Genomic DNA, 20,496 nt, shown 5'->3' with positions numbered 1-20,496 from the left:
TAAATTATTATGTCATATTATATACTATATTAAATATGGAATACAAAAATATCTTTTCAAAAACACACATGAAGACTAGAAGGAGAAACTAGGTCTAATGTTACTATTGGAGAAAGAGAGTCACAGGCTAATTTTTGTGACACTGTGGGAGGGTGTGAGTTTGGTAGTTCTATTCTTGGGCCTGCCTGGGGTAAAGGTATATTTTAAGCTCACATAGAGAAAATGCCTTCCAGTGTAGTCCAACTTCCCATTTTATCTCACTTAAAATAGGAAACCCCTTTGTTCTTTATGGGTGTAGTAATCCATGGCCTTAACAAATGTTTTCTTCACCTCTCCACCCTCCTCTTGACCTACTCCAGAAGTGATCCCAACACGTGCAACTGTTGATAAAATACCATGCAACTTTTCTATTTTCATCTGTTCAGTTGCCCACATGGTGGTCCAGCTGTTTAGTACCAGTACACAAAAATCTTCTGACAAGGGTCAACCAGCAGGCAAAGGGCTTGAAGAAAGCTGACAGGTTGAAAGGAGAGACAAAGGATTGAGTTAGGAGAGTTAGGGTTGACAATGGAACCTGCCTCCCCAATTGCATGCACTCCAGGTTAGGCTACCAATAGACTGAAACACCTTCAATACACAAAGACACTTTCTGAGAGCACAGGCTTCTGTGAAGGAGAAGAGACCTAGAATTCCTTACAAGGGTATGGGAAATTAGCACAATCTCGACAGAGGGTGAGAAGTAGGCTGTAAAGAGTGAGTAGTACAGATGTGAAAGTCTGAGATGTAGATTTATATAAAAAAAAATGATACAGCATAATTCAAGGTGTTTCTCTCTGTGCTGGCTGATACAAATAACAGGAGCTTTTAAATGGAAGCCATAAAAGTACAGTCATGTCATTTGAGAAAAATGTGCGTCACATTTGTTTCAATTTGTCCTGATAGAGGAGCAGCATTATTAGAGAGCAGGAAAACAGACTAATCTGGCTGACCGTCCCAATGGTTGGACCAAAGTCAAGAGTTGCTGGGTGTGAGAACTAGCCTGAAGCAGACCACGCCAAACTAAGCTGATAGATGCTCAAATTGCAGTGATGCTGGGCATGGGCCCTCCTTTTACATACAAATGCATCACTACAAAAGATGGGACAGGAACCTACACAGAGACATAACAAACATACCAGCTTTATTGAGATCCATCATCGAGGATGTTCAGTACTATGGCACTAAAAGATACAATCAAGGAAGTGTAATGCATAGTATTCTTTGGTGTTTTGGTGGATCGGTTTTATGGTAGTGTTGATGTATAGTAATGATCGATTTGGGGGCTATAATTTGTGGTGCTTTTAAAATGCACTTTCGGGCAATCACAATGCTAATTTAGGGTATGAAATCATGCATCTTATTGTGCTATCCTACTCCTCCGACTGTACCTTAATCACCCCTGTTATGTAATGCTACCACGACATGAGGGGGCACCTTCTACTAGCAATAGACATCAACTTTGTACTCTGAAAGTTAGGGGTGCTGAAAGCAATACTTTTGAATGGGAACCTTGTGCAATTTTGCTTCCAGTTTTAGTTGTGGTTTTATTTCCTCAATGCTATCATTAGACTTACTTGTGATAGCAGTATTGATGATGTTTTGTGCAAACTTTATACGCTGCGACAGACAGCAAACCTGTCCTATAGGCATTAATGGGTTGTAGGGCCAAGTTACCATACATCTTGCAAAATGGGGAGACAAGTAAACACTCCTATGTCCGGCACATTTCCATGAATTCACCAAAACCTATATCAGCAATACAGACTCATAAATTGGAACAGTAATATACTATAAGTGCAAGAGAGTGAAAAAGATTTAGACATTTCAGACTGGAGATGACAATGGATCTCGCGATGAGCAATCACTCCTTGACTTGAAACTTTTGAAGAGATTAAAATTAGTTTTGCACACTTAAAAACAAATGGTCTGTCACAGAATTTGTATCAGAAATGAGGCCAACACTTGGGGGGCATTCAGTTTTCCCTACTGCAGATTACATTCGACAGTAACATGGGCCTCATTTGAAGTTATGTGCACAAATGTGCTTTGCAGTTAACAGCAGCATTAAGTGTCAAAGCTAATCAATGAAAATGTCGGTTCAAAAAGTCAGCACCAGAACACATGAGACAAACTACTGCACTAAAAGACAATGGCATGTTTTTCAAAACGGAAGATAGGAGGAGGAGAGAGGTTATTACAGTACTTCCAACTGACTGGCTGCAGCGTGATTGATCATGATATTGACTTTTTCAATTTCTAATGTCTTGATTTTTTAAAAACTTGGTAATCCCTTATAATGAAAAATGACTGTATTCTCCCTGGTAAAAATGCATATAATATATAATATTGGAGCAACTGTGATGGCAGAGAGAAGGCTCAATAATGGAGGCAGGGTGGACCAAATATTCTAATGACTTCTACAGTAGAGAAGTATTTGTAAGAACAAGCAAAATTATAGGGCACCCAAAAAAAATCCAAACATTATTTTATACCTTAGACTTTAATCGCTGATCAAATCAGAGTAAAAATCCATTCTCACAAATGGATTTGAAAAAAATAACAGTTTGCAAGGGAAACTGGATGGTCAACTATGTACCAAGAACTTCTTGCATACATGACTCAACAGCATGTATCCAGGCACAGAACAGTAAAAAATGATCTACCTCGAAGACACAAGAATACATACTTGGCGAAAGACAGTGGGCTGAGAAAAGAAACAGAGCAAGGCATTACTCCTCTTTCGTTCTATTAAAGATCAACATGTTCTCTGAGCAAGCTGTTTGAGGACTTTGCGTAACTATCTGAAGGAACATTTTGTAGCCAACCATCTTACTGCAACCCCAAACAGTTCCTTCTGTCTAACCCAGATTAATTAGACATGCCCTGTAAGATGCTGATCCCAGTTTTGACAGAGTTCTTTACTTCTCATTGGGAGAGCACTATTCTAAACTTGCAACTTGAACCAAATGTGCAGAAACAACCTAATATAAAAAAAGTAAGCTTCATGAATATATGTTGGACAAATTTAAGCAAAGGGCAAAATAAATGTAAAGTAATTCAGGGCAAATTGCAAAAGAACTACCTCAACTTCGAACCTTAAAAAGCCCAATTCCATAGTTCTCAGCTCGATAATGAGTGGATGCATGTACTGTACATGCTTCCATAGTGTCAATTTTTTTGAGAAGACATATCTGACTCCGAAATTTTAAAAGCAAACTGGCGGTAAAAGCAGATGTTTAAAATAAACATTTAGTTTTATTTATTTACTTTATGACAGTAAAAGATAATTTGGCTTGTATTATTTTTATTTTTATTAAAGACATACTCTTTCATAGTCAGCAGTATTAACAAAGCAGTTGTATGAGAAATCAATTGTATTGTGCTATTTTTGAAATGTCTCCCAAATGATGCATAATAGGGTATCTACCCGCAAATAATTATACAAATGTATTGACTGATAAAGAAAACATAATGGAGGGTAGGGGTGTCTGACGGTTCTATTGTGATCAAATCTGATCACATATCTGCTCTCCTGACCATCTGCTTTTGTCTGCATATTAGAATGAGGATCTCTGTAAGCCTGTATTTTCATCAAAGTAAGACAAATGGAGGCCAACTCATTTTATAAGGACATTATAACTATCCAAATTGCATAATTCTAAAATAAAATGAATGAAGTTTTACATATTTTCATAGCAGAATTTAATTTAATACAGTCAAACTGTGTTGTTCATTACAACTTTGTAAACACCTATTCTTCTTCTTATACATAATTTTCAAAGTAAAAATATGAAACAAAAGCTATATTTTCTAATAGCTATTTTGTTCATCAGTCAAGCTTGAAATGATGCTCAATAACACACACACATATATATATATATGTACATATATGTGTACATATATGTGTTTGTATGTACACACACACACGCACGCACGCACGCACACACACACACACACACACACACACACACACACACACACACACACACACACACACACACACACACACACACACACACACACACACACACACACACACACAGATGCTATTGTTTCACAGTACTACAGAAACAAAGCAATATTGCTGGCCCGGGCCAAATGCGCCACTGTCATACATAGTAATGCCCCTCCTCACCAAGAGTTCTATTGAAACATAAGAGAAAATCTCAGCATGGCACCAGATCTTAATAGCGAGAGGTCGCCCCCACCCCCAGCTTTTCAGTCATGTGGAACTTCTTGGGTCTTGCATTGGGCAAACCAATGCCCACTGTAATGCTTAAACAAATGCTGTAGCAGGACTAATTTATTCCAGCAAGTCAAACGGAGGCACACAAGGGAAAAGTGCATGCACTGTAGGGAAGTACATAACTAACACACTGTGTTGTGAGCACTTATATTACAGATTAATGTGATACACTCTACTTTAGAGAGCCTGTAGGGTTTAAATTTGCCATGGGATTATTTGAGCATACATATCCAGTATGTATTTTTGTTAAGCTGTCTAAGGATTTTCTGGATGAATTCATATTTGTATTATTTGTCCAGGGAAGGGACATTTGTTTTAATAAGAACTAGTAAAACCTGTCTGGTAACCACTGTAAAATAAACGAAAAGAACAACTAATGAGCTAGTGTAACTTCTAGTTCAAAAAGCAACCTAATGAAACAAACTATAGATACTTTGCCTCCAAATGATCTGCTGTGCATGTCAAGTGTGTGGATAAAACTGCTAACCACAAGTGTTAACAAACCATCTTTTCATCAGCTAGAGTCTGTTCATCGGCTGTTAAAAAAGACTAGTAGGCGTATAAATATGTTGTCAGTTCAGCTGCTATGTGAAGTAGTTACAGATTAGAAGTGACATCACTCACTTAACAAGCTTATCCATTGTACCCGTGTTTGCATACAATATACAATACATTAAATTGAAAGAACTACTGAAATGAAACAAACATTTATCTATCATGCCACATACTGTATCTAGTATCAATCATACTGCCTGACAATGATATGAATAACACTTCCTTGGGGCACAAAAGCACAAAGAATTACAATATGGTTCAAGGTTTGAATATGAAGACATGTTTTTAAGTCTGAATTAAAAAGCCTAACTAAAAAGAGTCAGCATTCATTGGGAAAGCAACCAAATACACATTTTAAAGCTCAACTAACAAGTGGCAGGTGAGCGAATAAAGGAAGGAATGAAGAACTACAAGTACATCATCTAACTCAGCTTATAAAATTGTTGTGACTTGAAAGAGGGGAGAAGAGACCTCAGCTTACCTTTCACCAGAACCACAGGAGACGCCACATCCAGGGCCCTTTGTTGGATCCGCCTGTGTCACCTACAGAGATGAACAAATATCTGTGAGCTTACAGCCCAACAGTACAAACAGAAATACTGCCTTATTCCCAGTTCCCCTCCTTCCAATGCTCCTCCTGGTCACACCACTGTGCCAGCAAGGGAGGAGTCCCTCCCGGCTCTGGTCTCAGGCCCGGGGGAGCTGATAACGTCTCTCTGCATCTGTTTGTCACCTGCGCAATCACCACAGCCACTTTATTACACACAGTCAACCAAAATAGATGCAATAAAACTTGCTGGAACTTGTTGGAACTCTGAGCAACAGATCAGTCTCCATACCAACTGCAAAAATTATATCAATGCATGTGTTTCGTGACCAGAAAGACAACAGTTATTTTGCCCATACTACAGTAATGGGAATGTGACTCCATCTGGGAGACAAACAGCTCACCTCTAACACATGCTAGTTTGGAAAAGAGTTAATGTTCACATTGGCAGCAACGCTTGGTCAATGTAAAACTATAAAATTCACAAGGCTAAATGTGCATTACAGCACTAAGAAGATAGAGTTGGTCAATTACCTGAAAATATCAAACTGGATATCCAGAAAATCTGAACGCCTGAATTGTGTTTTCACAAAATGGCCAATCACAGGCCTCCATCCTCTCCAACTAGTGCAATGCTTCGTGCAAAAGCAAATGTGTCATGCTGAAAGAAACGCGGAAAACACTGTGCCAATGATTCAGTCACAAAGTCTACAGTTCATGATTATCAAGAATTCTACATTCACTATTTGGACTCATTTTGGCTTTTGGGGGGAGGATACTGAACAAAAAGAAGTAAAACATAAACAAGGCAGAAAATTATTCTTGAAAAAAATTGAGCAATAATTATTGTTTAAGTATTCTTAATAAGATTGATCATATCCATAGTATGGATTAAGTCAGTATTAAGGCAGTATTAAGTCATACTGCCAAGCTACAGAGCAAAGGCTACATACAAAATAAGATGGATGCAATTTATTGGCAATAGTTCTCCTGCAAATCAGACAAAATTATTTCAAATTACTTCAGGAAGAAGAATTGACAGAGAGTATAATCCACATATAAGGTAAAAAGTGGTGATGAAATCCCACATTATGGTTTTCTTAAGAACACAGTTCTTTTATTTGGATTCCCCAGAATTTTTTCCTCAAAGCAGCCGGGGCGGAGAACAATGCATTCTTGAACAGCTGGGGTGTGTGATAAGGTACAAACCCAAACACGTGGCCAAAACAAAGTACACATCCATACATTTCATGCATCTACGCACAAACAATCATTAAAAGTAACTCTTAAGCATCAAAAGGTCTACACCCAATTACCAAGTAAAATGTCCTACTATAACACAGGTGTGAATGGGGTTCGTCTCTGGGCAATCCTAGAGAATCACAAAATATAGAAGTCCTTGTTGAGTTAAAACCATTATGTAGCAATAACTGGAACATGACTTTACTTCAATTTTTTTTACAAGTATTTGAGGGCTAAAAAAAAGGCAGAAACCTTCTTAACAGCTGAAATGTATATCAATCGTGCCAGAATGAGGAGTGAAAGTGCCTTTCATTTGTATTCATTCATTCATTTATGGTATTTGCATTAATGTAAAAAATCTGTGTATGCTGTGAAGTATATCGTAAAGGTGATATTATGTTTCCATTGACCCAAAACATTGTTCCATTGTTAATATCATTATTGTGATATAGCAGTCTAGCATTATCTTTGGATAAGGCTCAAGTTAATTACCATGTCACAAATCAACAGGTGTGAGTAGCATTGGCTTGTGCCTCTGAACAAAGCAGCTAACCATAACACTTGAGGACATCACTAGCCTAAATGAGAAATGGACTGAGTGAGATTCCATACATTTCAGAGGGACAGACTGGGGGGATGCATTCAAGGAAGCAACTAAGGTCAGACAGAAAAGGCGTCAAAAGAGGGAAATAAGTAACCTTAAGATGAGCAATAGGAGCCACACAAACTGATATTTTTGATCATGAATTTTAGATTTTACTACAGAAGACAAGGATTTGTGTGGCATGCATAAAATATGAAACAACTCATACGAAAAGGCACGCAGGCTAAAGGCCTCAGACTGAAAGAAACAACACTGTGATCAAGGACGTGGCAAGTTTCACGCCAAAGTTCAAAGTTACAGATCCATCTTTTTACATACACTTCAGCTCTCTTATGTCAGAGCCAGAGCATAAGTTTATGTTCTGAGGACTAATGCTTGATAATGTGAATGACAGGCTACAAAGAAGCAAAACCACTAAATAAAGCTTTAAAACCCTTTGTAGGATTTAACTTTGTGAACACTCCATACTAAATGATTGCAGCATGCTGCAATGGCTATAGTTAGAGCACTAGTGGTTAGCCTGTTCAATTCCACAACCTGCTATTTGCATGATTCTTTATGCATCCTCAGCTTCCACTGTTGAAAAAATGTGTCTCTTGTTGCTGACGTGGATCAAGGATACAAGACTGAAAAGCACTTTGTTATGTTAACTCACTTTAAGGTAATTGAGTGGCTTCTGTGTACTTTTGGTATAGCTTTTGAGATAAGTAGATTTACTCTACCTGAGATTTATACATATACATATATATATTTTATATATATATATATATATATATATATATATATATATATATATATATACACACACACACACACACATATATATTACAGTATAAGGATTGCTATTCTCTCCCTCCATTGTAGAATGTACATAAAAAGGTACAAGGTAATTATTACACAGAGCTGTCTCAGCTGCTATCCCATCAATGTCTCTTCAAGATAAAGATAAACTGAAAGAAAATTAAGTAAGCACTTGGCAATATTTAAGAAAGAACTTCTGCTTCAAGTTCATAAAGTCATTAAAATGCCAATCAGTGCTGAAACTAGCAGCTAATAACTGAGTGAGGGGGGGAATCATATTTGTTGAAGAGAATATGAGCCAGTGAGAGACAAATTGAGCTGGTGGGAGTAGAAAGTAATAATAAGGTTAAGAAAGGGGTGAATATTTACAGTTACAAATCTACCATCATCCATTTTGTTTTTGGTGAAGACGGTGATTTGTACGCAATATAAAATTAATCAGACACTGGCTGTTCTTAGTGTTATCATTCAGGCCTGTGTCTTCTGGTCCTTTGTGCATTACAGAGGATATCGTCTTACTTGATAGACTTGTCCAGAAAAATGTATAAATAAAATTTCTCCATTTGTAGTTTTGACAAAAAAGCATATGGAAGAGAATTTAACACCGCCACATGGATATAGTGGGACCAGCTCTACAAACTCTCACAAGTTTGCCAAGTTTCCAAGCAGAGTCAAGGCTGACTCCTCGGAAGGAGGCCCAGGGCTCAGTCTGCCCAGGGCGAGGCCTTGTGTCTTTGGCTAAATTAAAGGAAACAATGACAGAACAATAACTTGAGGCAACGAGAGTGTGATACAGCTGGAGATCTGGTATATGCTAAATACAGGGGCGATTAAATGAAAATACCTTACCTTGGCCAGAGTTGCTTATCAATAACTAAGCGGCACCAAATGACAGTAGATTCTGGCTATTATGGTCATAAGGAGCCAGGAAAAGTTGCTCTTTAAAGAACATAGAATATAAACTAAGCATCTTTTGCCAAAGCTCTGCTGCTACATACCCTCAGGCTAAGTGAGGTATGATATTTTGGAAAGGAAAGGAAGCATTTAAAACCAAGCTTGAAAGGGGGGGACTGTTTTAAATTTAAAAAAAATGACAATGGAGAATATTCTTGATAGTGACTGCAGCCACACATTTCTTCCAGAGGCAAATCAAGAGCATCTCCTCTCAATCCTGCTACAGATGTACATCACACCACCACTTATCTACCGCTTATCCTACATTTAGAGCTGCAGGGGATGCTGGAGCCTATCCCAGCTGTCACTGAGCAAGAGGCAGGGTTCACCCTGGATCAGTCGCCAGTTGATCGCAGGGCCACATACAGACAAACAACCATTTGCTCTCTCATCTACACTCTTTCTAAATTTTTACCAATTAACCTTCTGTATGTTTTTTTGGACTGTGGGAGAAAACCGGAAAACCCGGACGAAACTCAAGCAGACACAGGGGAAACATGCAAACGAACATGCAAACACCACACAGAAAGGCCATCTGTGGGAATCGAAGCAAGAGTCCTTTTTCTGCTGTGAGGTGGGAGCACTAACCACCGCACCATTGTGTCGCCTGGTGTATGCACAGGCCTGCTTACAATAAAAAAAAATCATAAGACTTGATATGCTATTAGCTATCAAGGTATTCACTTCAATTTGCAAGTAATGCAATACTTGACCATCACAGAACAGAACTTTAAAGATGGATAACATTTATCAATCTGCTGTCATTGCAAATGATATGCAAAGATCACTTCAGTCGCTTGAACTGAAAATATGTTATTGATGTATTCATAATTCAGCAAAACATCAAGGATTCATCCGCTGTGCATGAATGTCACCCAGTAGAGTGCTGCCACTTTGATTGCATTTCTTTTGTCTGCACTTTTCACTGTGACGTCCATCTCAGACTTCCGTATTAAAACTGCCACAACCTCAACATCTGACAACTTCCCCACTCATGGCAAGACACCTTCATGCATTAGGCAAGTTTGATATTAATTACTGGTTTAAGAGTCAGTCTTCTGTACACCTGATATATATGTATGTCTTTTTACTTTTTACACTTGGTGTTCAGATTTAGAAAAAAAGAAAATTGAAAGGTAACTGAGTCTTAGAAATGGACGATGAATTCAGACTGATGAAACAAAATCCATGAAAACAAAAAGCACTGTAAATTTCCATCCACGTGATTATTTAACACACAAATGTGTTCAGGACAAGAATCTCTGCAAGAAACATTGAATGTGTCAGCCAATTTTGGTTCAGACTAAAGACAAACAAATGCACATACTACTTGTACTTAAATAGTAGCAAGATCCTTTATGTACTTCAACAGCTAAAGGTACACAGGGGTTTACACTGAGTCAAAATTGAGGGGAAATTGAACCCATACATGCATACATATAGGGAATTCCTCTACAACTTCTACAAGACTTCATGAGCACTGTGTTTTAAGAGTCTAAAGACGATTAAAGAAATTTAAATTTATTTTATCGCATAAAACAAAAGATTTGATTATTTTATAGAAGTTTTTTTATATCACAATTATTCCTTACAAAATGTACATGAAAGCAGAATTGTGTCAAAGCTGCAGTCAGCAAATATGTATTCTTTAATCAAACATGTTTCTTCAATAAATACCAACAAATGTGACACAGTAAATCACATTACTCAGGAGGGGTGGTGAAAACACTTAATACAGCTTTGAGTACTGCAATATTGCATTTGTCAACATCAATGGTCAAATATTGGATATACTTTTAATTTAGCTTCGTGAGCTGCCACCTTACCGTGGTGGAGGAGTTTGACTTTAAAAAGGGGGATCAGAGGGTGTGCTCCAACTATAGGGGATCACACTCCTCAGCTTCCCTGGCAAGGTCGACTCAGCAGTGCTGAAGAAGAGGGTCAGCCAAGTCGTTGAACCTCTCAGATCCAGAAGGAGCAGTATGGTTCTTGTCCTGGCCGTGGAACAGTGGACCTGCTCTATTTCCTCAGCAGGTTACTCAAGGGGGCATGGGAGTTTGCCCAATCAGTCTACATGTGTTTTGTGGATCTGGAGAAGGCATTCGACCGTGTCCGACGGACAATCCTGTGAGGGGTGCTCCGGGAGTATGGGGTACCGAATCCCATGATACAGGCTATTCGGTCTCTGTATGATTGGTGGTGGAGACTGGTCCGCATTGCCGGCTGTAAGTCTGACCTGTTTCCGGTGAAAGTTGGACTCCGCCAGGCCTGCCTGTCACTGATCATGTTCACAAAGTTTATAGACAGAATTTCTAGGCACAGCTAGGATGTTGAGGGGATTCGCTTTGGTGGCCGCAGGATCGCGTCTCTGCTTTTTGCAGATGATGTGGTTCTGTTGACTTCATTAGACCATGATCTCAAGCTCTCACGGGAGCAATTTGCAGCCGAGTGTGAAGCTGCCAGGATGAGGATCAGCACCTCCAAATCCGAGACCATGGTGCTCAACTGGAAACTAGTGGAATGCCCACTTCAGGCCAGGGAAGAGGTCCTGCCCCAAGTGGAGGAGTTCAAGTATCCCGGGTCTTGTTCACGAGTGAGGGAAGGATGGAGCGGTGGTGGAGCGACAGGTGGATTGGTGCTGCGTCTGCAGCGATGCAGACTCTGTACCGGTCTGTCATGGTGAAGAGGGAGCTGAGCCAGAAGGCGAAGCTCTCAATTTACCGGTCAATCTACATTCCCACTCTCACTTATGGTCACGAGCTGTGGGTAGTGACCAACAGAACAAGAGCATGGATACAAGCAGCTGAAATGAGTTTCCTCTGCAGGGTGACAGGATTCTCCCTTAGAGATAGGGTGAGAAGTTTGGTCATCCAGGAGGAGCTCAGAGTAGAACCGTTGCTCCTCTGCATAGAGAGGAGTCAGATGAGGCGGCTCGGGCATCTGGTCAGGATGCCTCCTGGACGCCTCCCGGGGGGAGGTATTCCGGGCAAGTCCATCTGGGAGGAGACCATGGGGAAGACCAAGGACACGCTGGAGGGACTATGTCTCCAAGCTGGCCTGGGAACGCCTTGGGGTCCCCCCAGAGGGGCTGGACCGTGTGGCGGGGGAGAGGGAGGTCTGGGCCATCACCGCTCCAGCTGTTGCCCCCGCGACCCGACTCCGGATAAGTGGAGGAAGATGGATGGATGGATGGACTTTTAATTTAATCTTAACATCAGCAGAACACTGGTCACAATTACTTGATTCAAATTCAAAGATACAAATATTTCAGAGGCATGTTTCCATCTTAACACCCCATGATGCCACTTAACACAGAAGTCAATTGATTAATCTATTAACTACCAACAGGTATGTTGAGAAACCTACGGAGCCTCTTAAATGCAGATGCGATGCCTCCAATTCTTGGAGGTGGGTGGAAAATGTGGCTACTCCTGAAAATGATGGGCTATTTTTCCCAGACAAAAAATATCCCAAATATTGCTAATGAAAGACCCAAATAAATTACCAACAGTCTGTTCCTTTCACAAAAATTCTCATTCTGTCTGCTCATTTTAATCCCTGTTAACTGAAATTATCTCCTCATTCTGTACCATCAATATACTGTATCTTGATGCCTGTTCAATTTAGATTACATTGTGAAGTCCTGCAAATCTAAAAGTACTTAGATTGAATATTATGCTGCACTGCTATTCTGCTTGCATTTCAAATACTGATTAGACTACAGGACACATTTAACCCACACTTGTAAACCAATATGTATATGCAGAGAAATACTCTGATGAAAGCCTTTGCCCAAGGCACACCTTACACTTCAAATACTTCAGAGATGACTTTGAGAGGAATATGACTCACAACTTGCTTTTAGTTTGGTTATTTTTGTGGTGTAAAATATTTTGTAAGACATTATTCAATAGAGTTGCTTATATTGTCAAACAAATTTCAACATACTATTTCCCTTTTTCCCCCCTTCCACCTGTATAAGGTTCAACCAGCACAATGATATAACAGGTGGGTCTGGGAAAGCAGTGGTCTATAACTGTTCTGTTGTATAGATGGAAAAAATGAGAGCAGAGTTCAATCAATTACGATATGGTTTGAAAAATGGAAATGAAATATCTTAAACAGGCTCCAACTAGAACTCTGCATGAGCAGCTTTGGTTGGTGACTCATGTTGTCAGAGGAGACAGAAAATCTGCTGGTAACCTAGTACATCTAAAACTCATTGATATGGTTCAGCCTGACCCTTTTGGCCCTTCAATGTCAATTCATTTACAAATGCAATATTTTGTGGGAGGCTTCTGTTGCACTGTCAGCCCTTCCGAATCGAGAGGAGGGTGCAGTCGAGCATTTCATCAGCACTGACACCTGTGACATCTTTCTTTTCGGCTACTACCACTAATGTTTGATTCTGGTCAACATCTAGTGTGCTCATCTGAAGTGCAGGACTATGATAACATTCTAAAGATCATTTCATTTCATTTCATTTGGAAATGTCAATACTAATAAGGGGTGTGGACTACAAGGAATCTTTGATAATTTGATAAGAAAACAAAATGACATGAAACTTAACTTTGAAAGTAAATTTTCTTGACACTTAAGTGGAGATTTTGACATCATAATCACACCGTGTGCACAATTATTAGGCAAGTGATTATTTTGACCATATCATCATTTTATCCATAATTTCCAATTCCAAGCTGTATACACTTGAATGCTTATTGGATTGACTGCTGATAAGGTTATGTGTATTTGTGTAACAGGGGAGGGTGTGACCTAAGGAGATCAACATCGGATAAAGGTGTGCATGAATATTAGGCAGATTCTTCTCCTCAGGAAAAATTGTCCAAAAAAGAGACTTGAGTGACTCTGAAAAGTCAAAAATTATAAAAATTCTTTCGGAGGGAAGCAGCACTCTTGAAATATCTAAGATATTGGGGCGCGATCACAGAGCCGTCAAACTTTTTGTTGCAAATAGTCAACAGGGTCGCAAGAAACGTGTCAAGAAAATGCAAATTAACCACCAAAGATTTGAGAAGCATCAAACATGAGGCAAAAGTCTGCATCTTTCAAGAAGACATTGATTTTTATGCAGACAACACTCCATCACATGCATTAAAGTACTCCACTGTGTGGCTGGCCAGTAAAGGCCTTAGAGATGAAAAACTAATGACATGGCCCCTTTCTTCACCTGACTCAAACCTTTTTGAGAACTTTTATGCCCTTCTTAAGCAGGAAATTTACAGTGAAGGTAAACCCTACACCTCTCTGAATAGTGTCTGGGAGGCTGTGGTTGCAGCTGCACAAAAAGTTGTTTCTGACCAGATCAAGAAACTGACTGACACCGTGAATGGAAGGCTTGTGACTGTTACCGAAAAGAAGAGTGGCAATATTGGTCACTGAGGTTTTATTTGTTTTTGAAATTTCAGAAATGTTTATTTGTAGATTTTTAGTTTATTATTCTCACTTTAACAGGTAAAAAGGAGATGGGTTTTTCATTTAGTTGCATAATAATTCTGCACACTAATAGTTGCCTGTGTACATATAGATATTCTCTTAAGAAAGCCAAAACTTCACTTTTACTACTTAAATGTTTGGGTCTGAGGGTTTAACATTTTAGATTGACCAAGAGCACTGTAGTTGTACAATAATACAACTTGCCTAATAATTGTGCACACAGTGTATATCAAGTAGAAACCCTGCTGGTAAAGCACAGTTTTCAAGGCAAACAGACACCCGGTATTAAGCCTACTGATGGTGTGGGTGGAAATGATGGTGATGCTGAAAATAACATCATTAACACTAATTTCTCCGGATTCCTTTTAAACTCAGAACTGATTAACACCCAAATGTGCATTTGTTCTAACATGCATTCAGTCATGTTAGATATTAAATTCATTAGGCCACTCTCAAAACAGATAGTAGAATTTGGCAGATAACATTATTTGTAATAATAATGTATCTTTTCTCTGTAATAAGCTGTAGGCAGGGTCTTTGCATCTTGGTGGGAAGAAAAGCCTTAACTAACTACCTATTGAACGAAAAAAAGACTACTTTAGACCTCAACTAAGTAATTCTCCAAAAATCGATTGTCAATTTTCCTCTGCAAAATTACTAAAAGCAGTATTGGATAGATCCTCTGAAGAAAATTGCCATTATTTGTTTTGATATGCATTAAGGTGTAATTTTACTTTGCAAATATGTCTGTGACAAAAGCATGCAATGACCGGCAAGTCAGAAGTCAGAGGCCAGGATTTAGAGCCAAGCAGTCTATGTGGACTGATGTTAAAAACATGGGATAATAAAGCCTCTAAGCAACACCTCTGAAATCCAACAACCTGTAAAAAAAACTGTGGAAAAAAGGCTCAGACAATCAGTATTTGTCAAATGGAGGGCTGCATGCCATTCATTTTCAGGCATTGGGTAAATTCTGTGATTGTGCCGTCCTATTCAGACAGTCACGGCAAACCTTACATGGCCACTTGGGCTTTGTGTCTGTAAAACAAATGTGTACGATTGATCTGAAATCAAACTCTATTTAAACGGCCAGTTCCCAAGTGCCAAGTCTGCATTAAGCAGATTGACTCAAAGCAGGAGGATTCACATTGGAAGTGTTTGCTTAAAACAACAACTGCTGAAGAAACGTAATTTATGCAGGAGATGCCCACAAAGGGTAATAATTACAGCAAATATATCTAAGTGGAGGTATGGAGAGCTTTGGTAACTTTAGAACCAAATGCTGTCTTCACAATGGTACTGCCATACTGTGGTGTAAAAAAACTGCTGTGCGAAGTTTAGCACATCAAAAAGCTCCATACATGACAGGGAAGGAGAAGTGAGAGGAGGATATTGATCCAGAAGTCCAAACACTCCAGCCATCAATGTCTCTGTAGGAACAGCATGCTATTTATGGTTTTAAACCTGGCATAAAAATACACACACAAGCCACCCTGAAGCCTTGGAACTGACCTCTGGGGTCACAAGGTGCAAAAACCCACATTTGTCTTTAGTGAGGGTTGAAATGCCTGACTGTAAGGATGACATTTAAGCAGTGAGGTAGCGTTTCTGCTTTAATAAAGAGACATCAATATAAATTGGTTAAATATGCAACAGCAGCTGGGGAAACATATTTGGCAACAAGGAAAGGGGAAAAAATTGCACAAGGTGCACCATTGACAGTATTCTATAAACGATTTAATAGCACCTACAAAACTGATACGTGTTGGGCCATGCAATATTCAATCAATCGGTCATGCACAACTCTTTTTTTCTTTAAGTTAAATAAAGAAATATTATCATTTATTTCAAAAGTAATGCATGACAATTTCCACAATGACTTTTGATTGAAAAATATGTCATTCCATGAGAAAGAGCAGTTGTGGACTTAAAAGTCAAACTAACAGATGTTTAGGACATTGGTGTGTGTGTGTGTGTGTGTGTGTGTGGGGGGGGGGGGGGGGGGTGTAGACCCAGCAAGGGAAGGGGATGATGGCACGACTGCTGGAAGTGCATTTGCTCTCTGGGGGGAACAGAGGCAGTCAATATGGAGCAGTCTTAGCATAGACCCCGTCCCCCCTCCCTCAAATGGAGGGAAAGCTTTGGTGTCACAGGGGGAACTGGCACAACACTGAACCACTTATCAAACCCTGGAGAAGAACTCTCACATCCCAGGGAGATACATGAGAGGAACCAGCGTAATAGCTGGCGGGGAGGAATTTCCACGCGTTCAAGACCTTTTTTTTTTTTTTAAAGGAAACTGCTCTGGTGTGAAGCAGCACATTCAAAGTTTCGATCTCACTATGACTGCCGAGATAGAATGTGTCTGACTAGCACATGAAACCACATTATGCAACAGTACCAAAGAATCTAGCCAATCTAGCAGCACAATAAATTAAATAAAAAAAGATCACGAAAGCAGACAACACAAAGATACATAACTTTACCTAGTCAAGGAGATTAGAGTCAGGAACTTGCTACGTTTATTTGCATTTTAAGATTATTTCTAAATATCCATGAAAATTTGTGTTAATAAATATTCTATTCCTGCAGTTAGGTCTATTAATGAATTTCGACAGAGTTTTTCTCACGACTACCTGCTCTGCTTACACATACGTATGTGTATGTGTGCCTGCATGTCTGTGCATGTGTGACCCCACCCAGAGAGCATAGCACAGGCAAAGTGAAAAAAAGTTAGTCAAGCTACATTAACTGTTTATCCACCCAGTTACCTAAACGGACAAGTATGTTGGATTTGTATGTCATATCTGCTAACCTGGACCTGATGACAGGAAAATACAGCTAAAAGTTGCTGGTTGTGGTCAGGCCACATGCACCTCTCCAAGCACCATATTTGCCCCCCCCATGCACATTAGGATTATGCCGTCATCACCACAAGGCGACTCAATTGGTCCATTATTTCAGATAGACCCGTGGTGCGTCATAAATCCACTAATAGTGATGCCAGTCGTCCACCACATCTGCTTGAAAGCTCATTATGATACATTTTCAAATCATGATTAAAAATAAACAATATAAGCTCAGCTGTGCAATCATAACTAATGAACAAAACAAGAGGTGCAGTCTGCGGATCCTATTGAGCATTTTTGTCAGTTCTTGCCACGGCTCCATCAGCTGTTGTCACTAATAATATATGATAAAAATGTTTTCATAAAAAATTATTCAAGTTATTATGTAATATTGTAATCAGATCCCAAAATGGCAAAAACCACACAACCAAGAAAAATCTGAATATTGACTCTGTTGAGTCCAGCCCCACTCGCAACCCCAGCTGGAGTTAAGCCAGGGAACTGGGTGGCTTCTCTGCAGAGGTCAGCTCCACGATGTCTGCTTTTAAGTTTGCACAGCATGGGAGCTGGAACATCTGTTCATGTGTCTTCCTGAGAGGAAAAGCAGTGATTAAAAAAAAGCACTTAACACCCACAGAAACTGAGTGAAACGTTCTCCAGCCAGAGCTTGAGTTGATAGGCTTAAGGGCCAACACCATTAAATATCCCTGCCTGATTAGTGCAAGGTAGACAGTCATATGTCACGGCCAGAGTTACACTGTTAACAGACCAACGCCAACAACCTTCCAACATTATAAAAGCTGTAATAGGGAAGAAATAATATTCCGGTTTGTTTGGTCATGAGGGATTAGGACATAATCTTCGGGGCCTTCGTCAACCAGTATCCAGCCAGGACATCCTTGCATATGCAAATAGAGTAGGTTCTATTGTTATTGATCATTTGACCTACTTCTCATTATTTGACATTCAACAGACAGACATGTCGCTGTCCCTGCGGCTCACTTCTTCCACATGACATTTTCCAGTCACTCAGTATCATATTATTTCTGACTAACTTGTCCCTGAAGTGAAAGTGCAGAAATTAAAAGCAGTAAATAAGAACTTTCAAGAGCTAATATAAAACAAAACTTGATCATTTTCCTTGCACAAATAACTCAAGAAATTAAAAGGTGAGAGCACAATATGTTAACGCTGTGAATGCAGGGCAGGTTCTCTCACCTTTGCCATCTTTGTCTCAAAAACAAAAATCCGGGGTAAAGACCTGATGTATAATCTGTCTAGCACTCTGGAAATAATTTCCCATTGTGCTTCAATCTGCACCTCTTAAGTGACACATTCCACTAACCCTTATAACTATTAACTAAATTGTATATCTGTGTTATTCTCATCTCTGGCAGAGCTTAACTTCACATATTGGCCCACATTTTAAGATGACTAGCTCTTCTATCTTTGTCTGCTCTGTGAATAGACAGAGAGATGATGTAAAGTGGCACAGAAAGAAACCCATGTTTAATATATCTATCTTCCAACGAAACGTTGTAAACTTTAACACAAGGCGATGCTTTTGAAAGGGTATTTGTGTATTTCGGGGGAGGGCAAACACTTCTTTTTGTTTATGGTGTGTCTCTGCAAGTGCAGATTAACAGATGCGTTCATGTATCCTGAATAAAGGCTATGTCACTGGAGGAACCCATCGACGTGATGATCGGACAGGCAATAAAGTCTGTTGCGTTTTTAATTTACGGTGACTGAACACATCACAGAGGTTGAGCGGTCTCGTCACGTCAGTGGGCGGAACCGCGCGATAAAGACGCTTTTGGCCTGCGGTATCTATATGTCACCTTCCATGTAAGACTGAAGGATTCTCTGCAAACCAAGCGATTGTTTATGACATCGTGAAATACACGACTGTGCACTCATCCATCGAAAACGTAACCCGGGAACGGCTTCCGACGTTCTCTCATCCGAACCCCACATGTGTTCTATGTAGGTTAAGGGTGTCCGGTCCTTTGAGCCGTTCGCCCGGTTCACCGTTACACTTGTTTACGGTAAATGCGTGCCCGGAGATCCCCGACGCCTTGCTCATCCAACCTCCGGGTGGGATCACGGCGGGCGAAGTGAACAAGTGACAGCCGAGCAGGGAGCGACATGGGACGCCGCTAACTCGCTAACCAGCGGTTTACTTTACGTGGCTAATGCTAGGTGGACACGTTAGCCGCTGCCCAGTCGCGAGGAGACTAAGTGGCCAAATTCCTCCAAACATCACGTCGGCAAAGTGTTCAACCGCCACAGGGCGTGTTTTGAGTTAGAAGAAAATGAGATAAAACTCCAAGGTTTTGTATGTAAATGTTACCTTCGCTGACTAGCCAAAGCTACTACATTAACTGAAACCCGCGATTGTTGAAGAAACACAAGTGATGTTAGCTAAAAATAGCGAGACATCCTCTCGACGTGTCAGTGTGTTGTAGCAGCAAAACGCAAACTTACTTGATGTCACCCGGGTCGCAATCACTCAGTCCCGGATTCCTTCCAGGTCTCAGGTCATAGCACGGGGTTGCGGTCAACTGCGGGGTACGGCGTGTGTTTAGGGGGTCTTCTGGAGGAGAAGTTGCTCCGTCTCAACATGGAGAGTAGTGGAGGTGACTGGACCCTCCTGCTGCAGTTCATCTGGCTGCTGCCCATTTAGGGAGCACTGGCGCCCCCTGTGGCCGTGGTAGCGCACTACACCTGCTGCAGTTCACCCATCGTGGTAAACAATATTGCTATTTTGTATTTTTACTTTTCTTTAGTTGTTGTTTCTTGAGTTTTAAATGTGGATCAACTTGATTCAGCACTGGTAGGTTTGCAATGTTAGTCCCCAATTCATTTTTTTTTAACTAAAGTGCCTTTAACTTACTTATCATAAAATCAAGAAGTAGCAATCTATTTATGTACAACTGTCATGTCGTACAAAAAGACGAATAAATACCAAAATAAAAATCAAAATGAAGAAAGAAAAATAGCTCAGATGCACTGCGCTATCTGATGCTGTGAGTGCTGCTAATGGGTGGTGTGCTCTAGAACAGACCTTGGCATTTTATGTCCCGTGAACCACATCCGTCTCATTTTGCTTTTTTTCCGGCCCGCCAAAATATGTTCTTTGAATATTTGAAGAAGTATTGTCAATCAATATTAAATTTAGAAACTCCTTATTTTTTCCTTTTGT

At 39.9% G+C, this 20,496-nt stretch overlaps 1 protein-coding gene across 2 annotated transcripts in view; it reads right to left on the bottom strand.

Moving 5' to 3' along the window:
* The window catches only part of osbpl5 (oxysterol binding protein-like 5), a 41,568-nt gene extending 21,654 nt beyond the window's left edge, over positions 1 to 19,914 (bottom strand). For both annotated transcript variants that reach the window (XM_086163191.1, XM_086163192.1), the window contains exons 1-2: positions 19,779 to 19,914; positions 5,322 to 5,383 (exon numbers count right to left, since the gene is read on the bottom strand). The gene's annotated coding sequence lies outside the window, so the exon portion shown is untranslated. The remainder of the gene's footprint in view (positions 1 to 5,321; positions 5,384 to 19,778) is intronic.
* Between the last annotated feature and the right edge of the window lie 582 nt (positions 19,915 to 20,496).

Source organism: Fistularia commersonii, chromosome 17, assembly GCF_037954325.1.
Source record: "Fistularia commersonii isolate RoL2024-O1a breed Wild chromosome 17, RoL_Fcom_v1.0, whole genome shotgun sequence".
In the NCBI taxonomy this organism is placed as follows: Eukaryota; Metazoa; Chordata; class Actinopteri; order Syngnathiformes; family Fistulariidae; genus Fistularia; species Fistularia commersonii.
The sequence above is the reverse complement of the archived record's forward strand: the minus strand, read 5'-3'. Positions and strand labels throughout refer to the sequence as shown.